Source organism: Herpailurus yagouaroundi, unplaced genomic scaffold (genome assembly GCF_014898765.1).
Source record: "Herpailurus yagouaroundi ecotype Mexico unplaced genomic scaffold, PumYag 206, whole genome shotgun sequence".
NCBI lineage: Eukaryota > Metazoa > Chordata > Mammalia > Carnivora > Felidae > Herpailurus > Herpailurus yagouaroundi.
Genome location: NW_024412437.1, coordinates 4785125 through 4795775, shown reverse-complemented (window position 1 = coordinate 4795775; position 10651 = coordinate 4785125). Strand labels below are relative to the sequence as shown.

General features: G+C 49.5%; 1 long non-coding RNA gene across 1 annotated transcript; it reads right to left on the bottom strand.

The window, feature by feature from the left end:
- Positions 1–7420: 7420 nt before the first annotated feature.
- On the bottom strand, positions 7421–10128 carry LOC121015337 (uncharacterized). The gene is made up of 2 exons (XR_005783769.1): positions 9181–10128; positions 7421–7710 (listed from the first exon to the last, which is right to left on the bottom strand). It is a non-coding gene; the product is annotated as an uncharacterized LOC121015337 (long non-coding RNA).
- Positions 10129–10651: the final 523 nt, after the last annotated feature.

The window sequence follows — 10651 nt, the reverse complement described above, 5'->3', positions numbered from 1 at the left end:
GGTTTGGAGAAGGCTGAGTGGTGGATACTGAGATCCCCAGGTAATGACCGAGGACGTTAAATGAGTTAGAGCTCTGTTTTGAAGTACAGACTTGTCTAAATATCACTCACATCCAGAGTTCACTTATGTACCACACCCATCCCTTTCCTTAATGCAAGAGATTTCAAAATGAGATGTCATCGGATGGTTTCAGAGTCCCTGTGGAGGATGGGTAGACCATAAATCGCCGTGGAAACTCAGTGCGAGCCCAGTTTAACTGTTTGCTCGTTATTCTGCGGTGCTAGGACCGAGAGAGGGCTTTCAGAAAGTAAAAAAGACACAAAATGGAGAGCTATTGGCTGAAATCACTGTGGTGAATTTCAACTGCAACTCCATGGCTGACGATTTCATATTAGAAAGGAAGTGGTTCTCCATTTCATGGCTAATTGTGCGTAATAAAAAGGCACTTGGAGATGGCTCCTCAGACACTGTCATTTTCAGCATTACCTTTCTTTCGTCCATAACGTGGGCGGCCGGATCGATGGACGAGGAAATCTTGCCCTTAGAAAATTGTCCGCACATCTGTTGAAGATTTGAGAAGTGAGGGGACTTTGACCAAAGTCACTGGCTCTTTGGCAAACGTAGCCCCACAGTGTGCACATTTTTGCCGCCTTCAGGTCCTTCATGTTACTTTGGTCCTGAAGGGAAAGCCTAGGGGAATGCTTGGGCAGAAAAGCAAAAATCTTCCTCACCAATCTGTCCGGCAATCGATTTGGAGCTTGATTTCTACACCCTTGTGTGTCACAAAGACGCATTTACTGGCCAGAAATGGTTTGGGTCATTTTACCGGCGGATCGACCAATGAGGGCTGGTGACCTTGCTGTATTCAGAGGGAACAGGGTAGTTTGGTGGGGTTGGTGGGCATGTGACCCTTGTGATATTTATTTCCCTCTCCCTTTTAATCCTTGAGCTCTCAAGTGAGGTTTGTGGCTGAAACGGGTGAGTAACCTGCACTCTCGAGTACCGAAAGTGGATCTCGGTACCTACCTTCACCCGAACTGTATGGTAAATGCCAACGCGATGATATTAATACGCATGTGCATTGTTACTCATGGCAGGGTTAAAAACGGAACCTGAAGACTCCTTAGCCAGTGTGAATTTGAATCACGCGCCTTGTTCTGTTGTGAGAGACAGTCCCCCATTACCTAAAGCGAGAGAGTGCCCTGATGAATATGAAGCCCGCATGCCTTTTCCAACGTGCAGGGCCAAGGAAGGCTCCAGAGTTCGGTGCAGACAGATAATTAGAACCGACAGTAAAGGAAGAAATAGTGAATGACCTTGCTAATGGCTTATCTCTTGCACGGACTAGCCCTCCATGTGTGTGTAATGATGTGAAGTCGGAAGGTATCTTTCTACAACTGTGAGCTCACTACCAATAAAAGGTAGATAATGCCCCGTCTTCTTCCCCCAGCACATTCCTTTTCGATTTCAGTGGAAGATGGGGCTTATACGTCGTTTTAAACGTCTCAGGTTTCTGATCAGTATTTGTTCATCGGGTGTCAGTATTCAGTTAAGTTGAAATGCAAAAGATATATCGCGTGTCGGGTGGACAGTCTCGTGCTATGGGACCCTCAGGCTTTCTGCAGACCTCCCCAACCCACTCCTTTCTCCCTCAAAATGTAAGTAAGTGTGGCACAATCCAAGTGAAAAATGCAATCAGGGAAAATGCTTTTGTCAGGTCGTCGGTCACTGCTCACAGCCAGCGAGCCAACGCCAGGCCCTAGCAGGCATGATGACACATTTGGCACCTGTCTTGAATAGTGAAAAGGACAGAACAAAGAGCCAGGGGAGTATAGTCTTCACTACTTCAGGCCCTAAACCAGCCAGCCGCAGGAAGCCTTTTCCTTTCAAAGTAATGGATGGAAGGCGGGGCTTACAGATGGAAGGCGGGGCTTACAGATGGAAGGCGGGGCTTACCTGGCGCACAGGTAACTGTTCACCCCTCTGCTATCCTTGCCTCGGAGGCTGGGCTTTCTGGGTTTGTGGGCCGGGCTGCTTCTCTGCCCACAAGCTACCCAAGCCAGACAAGACCTGTCCTCTGACGTGTCAGAAGTGGCCGGGCCTTTTGCCCACATATCTTCGGTTGGCTCCTCTGTAACTCTCTGGTCTTGACAGGCAAGGCCAAACAGGGTCATGCCCCACCACCCCCCTCACCTCTCACCCCTCACCCCCCTTCCCCATGCCCAGACTCCTGCAGCTAACACATAAACGCAAGCTCCCCACTCCCTGCTTTTCTTTCTTTGTGACATTTCCTCAGGTATCCGGAAGGTTGTGTCTCCCCACAATTACAGCTTCAGCATTTCTGAGCAGCGTGCGTGTGTATCTGTGTTCTCCGTCTCCTCCTACCTACTTGCTGTCGCCGAAAGCCTAGCCCTGTGTTTCTCTTTGAAAATCACAGCGAAGACACTGGGCAGCTTTTCAAACCTGACAGTTGTTTAAGGGGAGTAAATTGGCTCAAGTTTTTCCGGGGGAAGCTTTGAGAAGACCCAGCAGCCGAGGCAGCTACAGGAGAGCGGGGGGGGGGGGTGGGGGGGGGGGGAGAGAAGGCGCCAGGAAAGACGAAGAAGTCAGCTGGAAATGAGAACTGTCTGTTCTAAGAGGTTTTGAAGGCAAAGCTTCTTCCCACCGTGGCATCTATGGAATGAAAAATACAATCTCTTTATTCTCACCCCGTCCAGCCCCCCAGGCCTGTACCTCTTTTTCTCTTTCCTGCTTATCTCGTGCTGGCCCCAGACCATTGGGATTGATTGGGAACAGGCAGTGCAACTCGCAAAGGCAGATAAAAGTCCAGGTTCTTACTCCTGGAGGGCGACCATTTGCTTTTCTCCCAGAGTCAACAGGGCCTTGGCCCCCTGACCGATTCTTCCGCCAGCGATGCCAGGCTAAGAAAGGAAATGACCTCCTTTGGTTTGAAAATGGGCCTCAACCCGACCTGTGGGTGACTTCCATTTCTCTTTTCCAATTAGAGCTTTGCTTGACTGGTTTGGGAAGGGCTGTTGATTTACATCGGTTTCCGCATCCCTGGACTTGTAGCCGGGGGAAACCTCTCCACTCTCCTCAGAGTCACATACTCCAAACAGATGGCGTCTGAGAGGACTAACCCAGGGCCATCTTCGGGTCCCTTCTCCCTCGTTCCAGAACCCAGTCTTCGCTGCCGTTTCTGCAGCAAAGACCTAAATCAGGGAGGCTCTCAGTGTTGTCCAGTCAAGGAGGACAGGCACTTTCTGTGTCCAGTTATATCAAAATGAAGTCCTTTGGCCAAGGACTAGAGGCTGTTTGTCAGCTGTTCCATTGTTCCCAGTCCCCAACGCTCTCCTTTCACCGCACGAAGTTCTCATCAATCCTGGGAACTCAACTGGTTAACTGCATGCAAATCCCTCTTCCCCAAACATGAAACATACTTGGTCTGGCCCAGGGACTCCCCGTACACGTGCTAACTTAGGCCTCCCGGTTTCCTTAGAAGTAGGCATGTGCTTGGAGGCGCCTGGGTGGCTCAGTCGGCTGAGCGTCCGACTTCGGCTCAGGTCATGATCTCACGGTCCCTGAGTTCAAGCCCCACATCAGTCTCTGTGCTGACAGCTCAGAGCCTGGAGCCTGCTTCGGATTCTGTGTCTCCCTCTCTCTCTGCCCCTCCCCTGCTCATGCTCTGTCTCTCTCTGTCTCAAAAATAAATAAAAACATTAAAAAAAAAAAAAGAAGAAGAAAAGAAGTAGGCATGTTCAGTAGGCAGAATTTCAAGGTGGCCCCATTAGATTCCCAGCCCTGGTGTAAACACGCCCTCTCCTCATTATTCTACCAAATGTTAATCTAGGTGCTGGTGTCGAGGAATTGTACAGATGTAATTAAGGTCCCAGATGAGTTGACCTTGGGATAGACAGGTTATCCCGGTGTGCCTGACCTAATCGCGGGAGCCGTTTAAAAGCAGGGAGTTTTATGGGGCGCCTGGGTGGCGCAGTCGGTTAAGCGTCCGACTTCGGCCAGGTCACGATCTCGCGGTCCGTGAGTTCGAGCCCCGCGTCGGGCTCTGGGCTGATGGCTCGGAGCCTGGAGCCTGTTTCCGATTCTGTGTCTCCCTCTCTCTCTGCCCCTCCCCCGTTCATGCTCTGTCTCTCTCTGTCCCAAAAATAAATAAACGTTGAAAAAAAATTAAAAATAAATAAATAAATAAAAGCAGGGAGTTTTCTCCGGCTGATCAAAGAAAAGGAAATCAGAGATCCAAAGTATGATATGGATCTGAGGGGCCACTGCTGCCTTGAAGATGGAGGGGGCCACCTGGCGAGGGACACTGAGGACTTAAGATTGGCCCGCAGGCGACAGCCAGCAGGGAAACAGGGACGTCAGTCCCGCCACCACAAGGAAGCAAATTCTGCCAGGGGCGAAAACGAGCTCAGAAGCAGATTTCTCCCCAGAGTCACCAGACGAGAACTCAGCCTGGGGGACAGCTTAACGTCAGCCTTGCAGAGGCTGTGCAGAGAACACAGGTACGGCCAGGCTGGACTTCAGGCACAGAACTCGGTGACTGAACCGATGGGTGTTGCTCTAAGCCCCTGGGTGTGTAATAGCCAACAGATAGCAATAGCAAACAAATCTGGTACTGCCGTTGATTTCCCTCTATAGAGGAAACTGAGGACGAGAAGGTTATATCACTTGTCTTCCAAAGTCAGGCAGCCAGCAAACCACAGGCAGGCTTCGTACCCAGAGCGTCTGGCTCCGGGATGCACGCCCTAACCATCAGCTGCACCACTGTGCGTCTTTTGAAGTCCACAGGCCCTCGCTTTCCTTCCCTCTCCCGGAAAGGCTTTTCTGACTGCCTCCACCCACTCTGGGCCCTCTCTGACTATACCCCTCCTCTGCATATAAGACCACATTACTTTTTGTGACTGAGCCCCGTCTGGCTTCATGGCAGCTGCTAGGAGCTTCCTAGGGGAATGAATAGCCACTTGCTTCTGGCACAAAAAGCCCCCGGCTTGCACATGGTCACGCTGCCACATCTGTTTCATGGTTTCCCGTGGGGCCCCGTCCCGAGGGGGCAGGGACAGCCAGAGTCAATTATCTGGGGAACGCGTCATGGGAAACAGACAACATCAGGATTTGGGGCCTGTGAGCAAATGGTCTGCTGTCTCCTATGAAGAAAGCCTCACACTGAAAGAATCCCAACTGTAAAATCACCCCACCTGTCGCTTTAACTCCTCCCTGTAAAGGTCTAAGACAAAGCCACCCTCCTGAGACTTTCTGAAATTTGGAGCTGAGGTGGGTGTTCTCTTTATTGCAATAGCCTAAATGAAATCAAAAAAAAAAAAAAAAAAAAAAGCCCCGAAGGAAAGTTGAGAGGGTGTCATATGCCAAGAAGAGGGAATTTCCTCCGCTTCCGGTGCTTTCTGAGGAAGAGCGGCCAAGAAGTCTTGCTTAAAGAAAGTGGGAAGCACGGAGACCCTGAGTGAGCCAACGCAATCCCCGAGCTGCCCCTTGGCAAGTGCTGACCCATGTTTTTCTTGTGATTATTCATTAAGCTGAGGCCGACGAGAGCCTGTGGATTCTGCTGAAGTCGGCCTGCCTGTGGCCGCAAGCCGAGTGGGGGATATACCATTCTCAGCAGCTGCCGCTTTAGGGGAACAGAAGTTTCTAGGCCAAAGAGCATCTGCGAACCTGTTGTCAGAGGCAGGCACACACATACATGCCTGATGAAAACCATAGCAAGGAGAAAACAAAAAGGGCTTAGCCCTTCTGGTGCCCTGTCACTTGGAAGAATGTCCTATGGCTGCAATGTGAAATCAGGGCAGACTGGGTTCTGAGTGCTGTGGAGACGCGGGCATCCGGGACTCTGAAGGGGAAGAACTGGGGGCGGCCAGCAGAACCGGGCTTGGGCGCGACGCAACGTTAAGAATCAGAAAAGGGTCTGATTTATTGGATCCCCGAGGAACAGACCAGTTCCATCTGGAAAGCCACAGGGAATAGAAAATAGTGGAGGACTGTGGTTCCTAAGCCAAGAACCTGTAATAAGACTCAGCAAAATACGGAGAGTAAAAGAGAAACTTAAGGAGTTTGGCACGGGGGCACATGGACTGAGAAGCTGGGCTATTAAAAAAAAAGCTGGCCCGGGAAGAGATGGAATTTTAGAAAACTTGGACGAGGTTGATGGGTTAGAAAAGATCTCTGCTGGCAGAAGGAAATCAGAGCTGCCTCTGGCCCTGGGAAGTCAGGCATAGCTCAAATAGCAAACTTGCGATCAATACCTGGGTCGTCGTGGAATCGTGGGGAAATATTTCGGGGGGGGGAGGGAGGGGGGGTCGTAGGGAAATATTTCTGATGTTGCTAACCAAAATGGAGTCTCTGCAGAGGAACAGATTGTCTCTCCTGGCCAAGTCAGGTGTCCCACAGGGTCTCAGTTTCATTAGTCCAAAGGGGAGTTTTGGATTTCTGACTCATTTTTCCCCATGGCTGAAGAGTTACAAATTCTATAGGAATAGTGTGTTTATCTGCACTTACAGCTCAGCCCATGTTTTCCACTCTGAGTTAAGAATTATGCACAGCCAGTAGCTGTGTTTTTTACGCATTCTGCGCCCCTCGGAACAGTCGGAGACGCTAGAGAAAGACCAGCCGCAATTCCATCATCAAATCAAGCCCCTTATTAACCACTGTTTCATTGAAAGGGTTTTGGGTTTTTTTTCCACGGAAGGGGGAGGGGGGCGGTCCCTGGACCCTACTGAGTTCAAGGGATGAGGTCTATGTTTCCCTTAAATGTTATGACAAATTTGCATTCTGTGCATATGCTTATTTTCCTAAGAAATAGTTTACTGCTTTTGGAAAGTCTACTTTGGTTTCAAGTGACAGAAACCCAACTCAAAGTAACGCAAGTAGGAAAAGGAAATGTAGAGACTCAAGTAACCAAAACCCAGTGAGGGCCTGTCTTAATCCCCTCCTGCGGCTTTGGGTCCCAGCTGCTCAAGGACCAGAGAGAAAAAGGGTGTCTCCGGTTTCCAAAAAAAAAAAAAAAAAAAAAGATAATGAGCAGAGATGCTGATTGGCCAGGTCCGAGAAAACAGCCAGGCTGTAGAGGGCTATGATTGGCCCAGCTTTGAGGCGTGCCCACCTCTCAACCAATCCCTGACGTCAGGGAGGTGGAGTCATTGGAAACTGTGCATTCTCAGGCCAGGTGGCTCATTGAGGGGAGGAGCGGTGCACCTGGGTGTAGACTTCAAGGGTCCTGGAGAAACTGTCACCGGTGATGCTGGAAAGTTTCTCAGCTTAAGTGCAGGGCCCTTTCTGACTCCTTTAGCTACTGTTCTGGAGTTTTAATTGAGACTTGAAAATCGAATTCATTCACAACAGATTCCTAACGTGTGCGGGCTTTTTATACCAACCATTAAAATCCTCCGAAGAAGACAGGCATCTTCATTTATTGGGGCTTAAATCAACGTTGCTCTCTACATGGGAGCCCAAAGAAGAAACCGAGGTGGACCCAGCTCATTCGTGGGCTCATGTCTCTTTCTCCCAAAAAGAGATTCCACTTCGAGCCAAGATGCCTGTGTGTCAGTCCCGAGGAAACCACTTACCTTCTTCAGGACTCCCTTCCTTTGGAAGGAAGAGAGTGAACCTCTGGTCCCTGAAGGCTCCTTGCTGCTCTGTTTTCCAGGCACAGCACATCTTTGACCAAGATTTCTTCTTCAAGGTCTATCAGAGCGAAAGTATGGGACAGGCATTTTTGAGATGTGCTCCATGAACTTCCAGGGTTCTGGGAGATGCTTCTCAAGTTCTGCAAATGACGGATTAATTTTTCATCTTGAAAGAGTGTACTTTAACACAGCTCTGAAGTTCCTGTATGGGAAAACTCACACCCGATTGTGTTCTACACACGTGGTAGCCTGTAGAGCTTGTGGCAGGTAACTTAGGTGGACAGATGGCTTCTCCTCCTATCGTTGTTTAATTGAGGAGTATTCTGAGATTGCAGGGTGAGCTATTAAAAACCGTCTCCCGTCCCAACTACTTATGTATGTTTATCACGATTTTTTGTACCGTGCTACCAAAACGATGTGCGGAAATTAATCAGGTACTGAAATAAGACTACTTCTATCTGTCATCCCCCCCACTTTTGAATGCTTGAGTTCATAATCCTGTTTTCCTTCTTGTTCTTATCGATTAGCTTTTAAAAACAAGTTTACATATTTTGGCCTATAAATTAGATTTATAATAATAAATGACGAGTCTGGTTTATTTCATACATTGGGATTCTGTGCAAGGTTTCTTCTGTAAGGAAGGTTCCACTTCTAGAAAATTTTTGAAAGCTGCTGATTTGGACTATATGGAAATAGAGTAAACGTTTTTTCCTCTTTCCTCAAAAACCAATGGGCCTAGAACCCAAGCCCCCTGCCCTCCCTTACCCCCCTCGCTCCCAGCTATTATCACTAGTGAGAGCGTGGCCACACACCCCCACCATGGCTTTGCCAATGCTTGTGGCCACTTGAGCGAATGAGAGCATCCTTTAGGGCTTGTGTACTATTCCTGCTTTGCTGCACAGCAAATCATACCAAAATATCGTGACTTGAAAACAAGAACCATTTACTGGCTCACGATTCGGCAAGTCTGCAATTTGGGCTGGGCTCAGCTGAGCGGTTCTTCTGGCCTCCTTGGGCTCAATGAGACATCTGTGGTCAGGTGCCACATAAACTCTGCTGAGCTAGGCTGTGTCCCCTCCCGGCGGGGGGGGGGGGCCTGTCTGGGCCTTGACGGAGACGATGACGGTGGTTCCACATGGCAGTGAGCTAATCCCGCCTGCATCACGTAGTGGTGGAAGGTTACCAAGAGAGAGTGGAAGTGGGCATCACCCCTTGGGGTCCTGGCCAGGACCTGCTGAATGTCGCTTCTGCTGCCTTGTGTTGGCCAAAATAGATTAAAGCCCACGTGGGGAGATTTGGGTCTCCTGGCCATTGGAGAGGAGGTGGTCTAATACCTTAGGACCGAGCAGAGGCTCCAAGGAAGTCCCTGTTGCTGGCACTTGTCAGGCAGTGAGCCAGCAGCCGTAAGTGGCAACAGCCTGCCACATGTGTCCGTGAGAAAGAAATCTAATAGAGCCCTTTAAAACTCGAGTGAAGCAGTTGTGGACTGAATCATGTTCCCACAAAACCCATATGTTCAAGTTCTTACCTGCAGCGCACCTCAGAATGTGACTGTTTTTGGAGACTGGGCCTATAAAGAGATAATTAAGGTTAAATGAGGTCACCAGGGTGGGGCCTTAATCCCCTATGACTAGTGTCCGTGAAAGAAGCAGGAGAGACCCCGGGAGATATATTTATGTACGGAGGGAAGGCCATCTGAGGACGCAGGGAGAAGGCGGCCGTCCGCAAGCCATGGAGACAGGCCTTGGGAGAGACCATCTCGGTGACACCTTGATCTTGGACTTCTAGGCTCCAGAAGCATGGGAAATAAATTTCTGTCGTGTAAGCCACACCCGGTGGGTGGTATTTTGTTATGGCAGCCTGAGCAGACTAATAATACAGAGGCTAACTGACAGGGATAGTTAGGGCTAATCTGCTGGCTCAGGCCTGCCTGCACCTCAGCTCCCTGGGGCACACGGCAAAGCCAAGCTGTCTCTGAAACTGTCCTCTCCCCCAGTGTGGTTCTCCCAGCTTCACCAGGCCTCCGGGCCTCCCTTTTCAAGCCCTTAAAAACTCCCTCGTTCACAGACAAGATGGCCTCAATCCTTTCCTTAGGGCCAAGTGATTAGCTCTTCGTTTAGTTTTGTTTTAACCTACCTGTTTGTGGGTAGACTTGAAGATCTCCCTTCTTCTGGAGACCATTTTTCAGACCAGAAGCCGACACCTGGCTCTCTGTCTCCCTGCACCCCTCCTAGGATGGTCCTCCTCCTCCCCAAGGCCACAGGTCCTCTGATTGATGGGCCAAGGACACAATGCCATCCTCCAAGGGTGCTTAAAGCCCGTTTTGTAAATCTGTAAACACTTCCTTTCCTGTGAACCGCCAGAATATTTAGAACAGCGATGAAAATTTGTTTTCACTTATCAGGTGTATTAAGCGCCTATTATTTCATAAGCAAATCTCCAAAGACCGTTATCTGTTATTTACCTATAGGGAATTTGTGATAATAATCGTTAATATTAGTAATGGCATGAATATGGAGAGTCCTTTTCACTTCCCGAAGCTTTTTTTTTTTAATTGTTTTTTTATGCTTATTTATTTCTGAGAGAGGCAGAGGCAGAGCGTGAATGGGGAAGGGGCAGAGAGAGAGGGAGACACAGAATCCGAAGCAGGCTCCAGGCTCTGAGCTGTCAGCACAGAGCCCGACGCGGGGCTCGAACCCACGAACCGTGAGATCACGACCCAAGGCGGAGTCAGACACTCAACCGACTGAGCCACCCAGGTGCCCCTTTCCTGAAGCTCTTTTAAACAGTCTGTAATTCATTCACCGTAGATTGGTGTTTACAGCCAGTAAGAGGTTGACCTGAGTGTCCCCATGGAAAGACATCCAGTCAATCTGTGTTTTGAAGCACAAATTGTTATAAAGCTGTGTTATAAAGCAGCGTCCTTGGCAACAGCCTGGGCTGGTGGGGCCTCAACTGTCTGTAGTGGATGCTATGCAGGACCCCCGGGGAAAAACTAC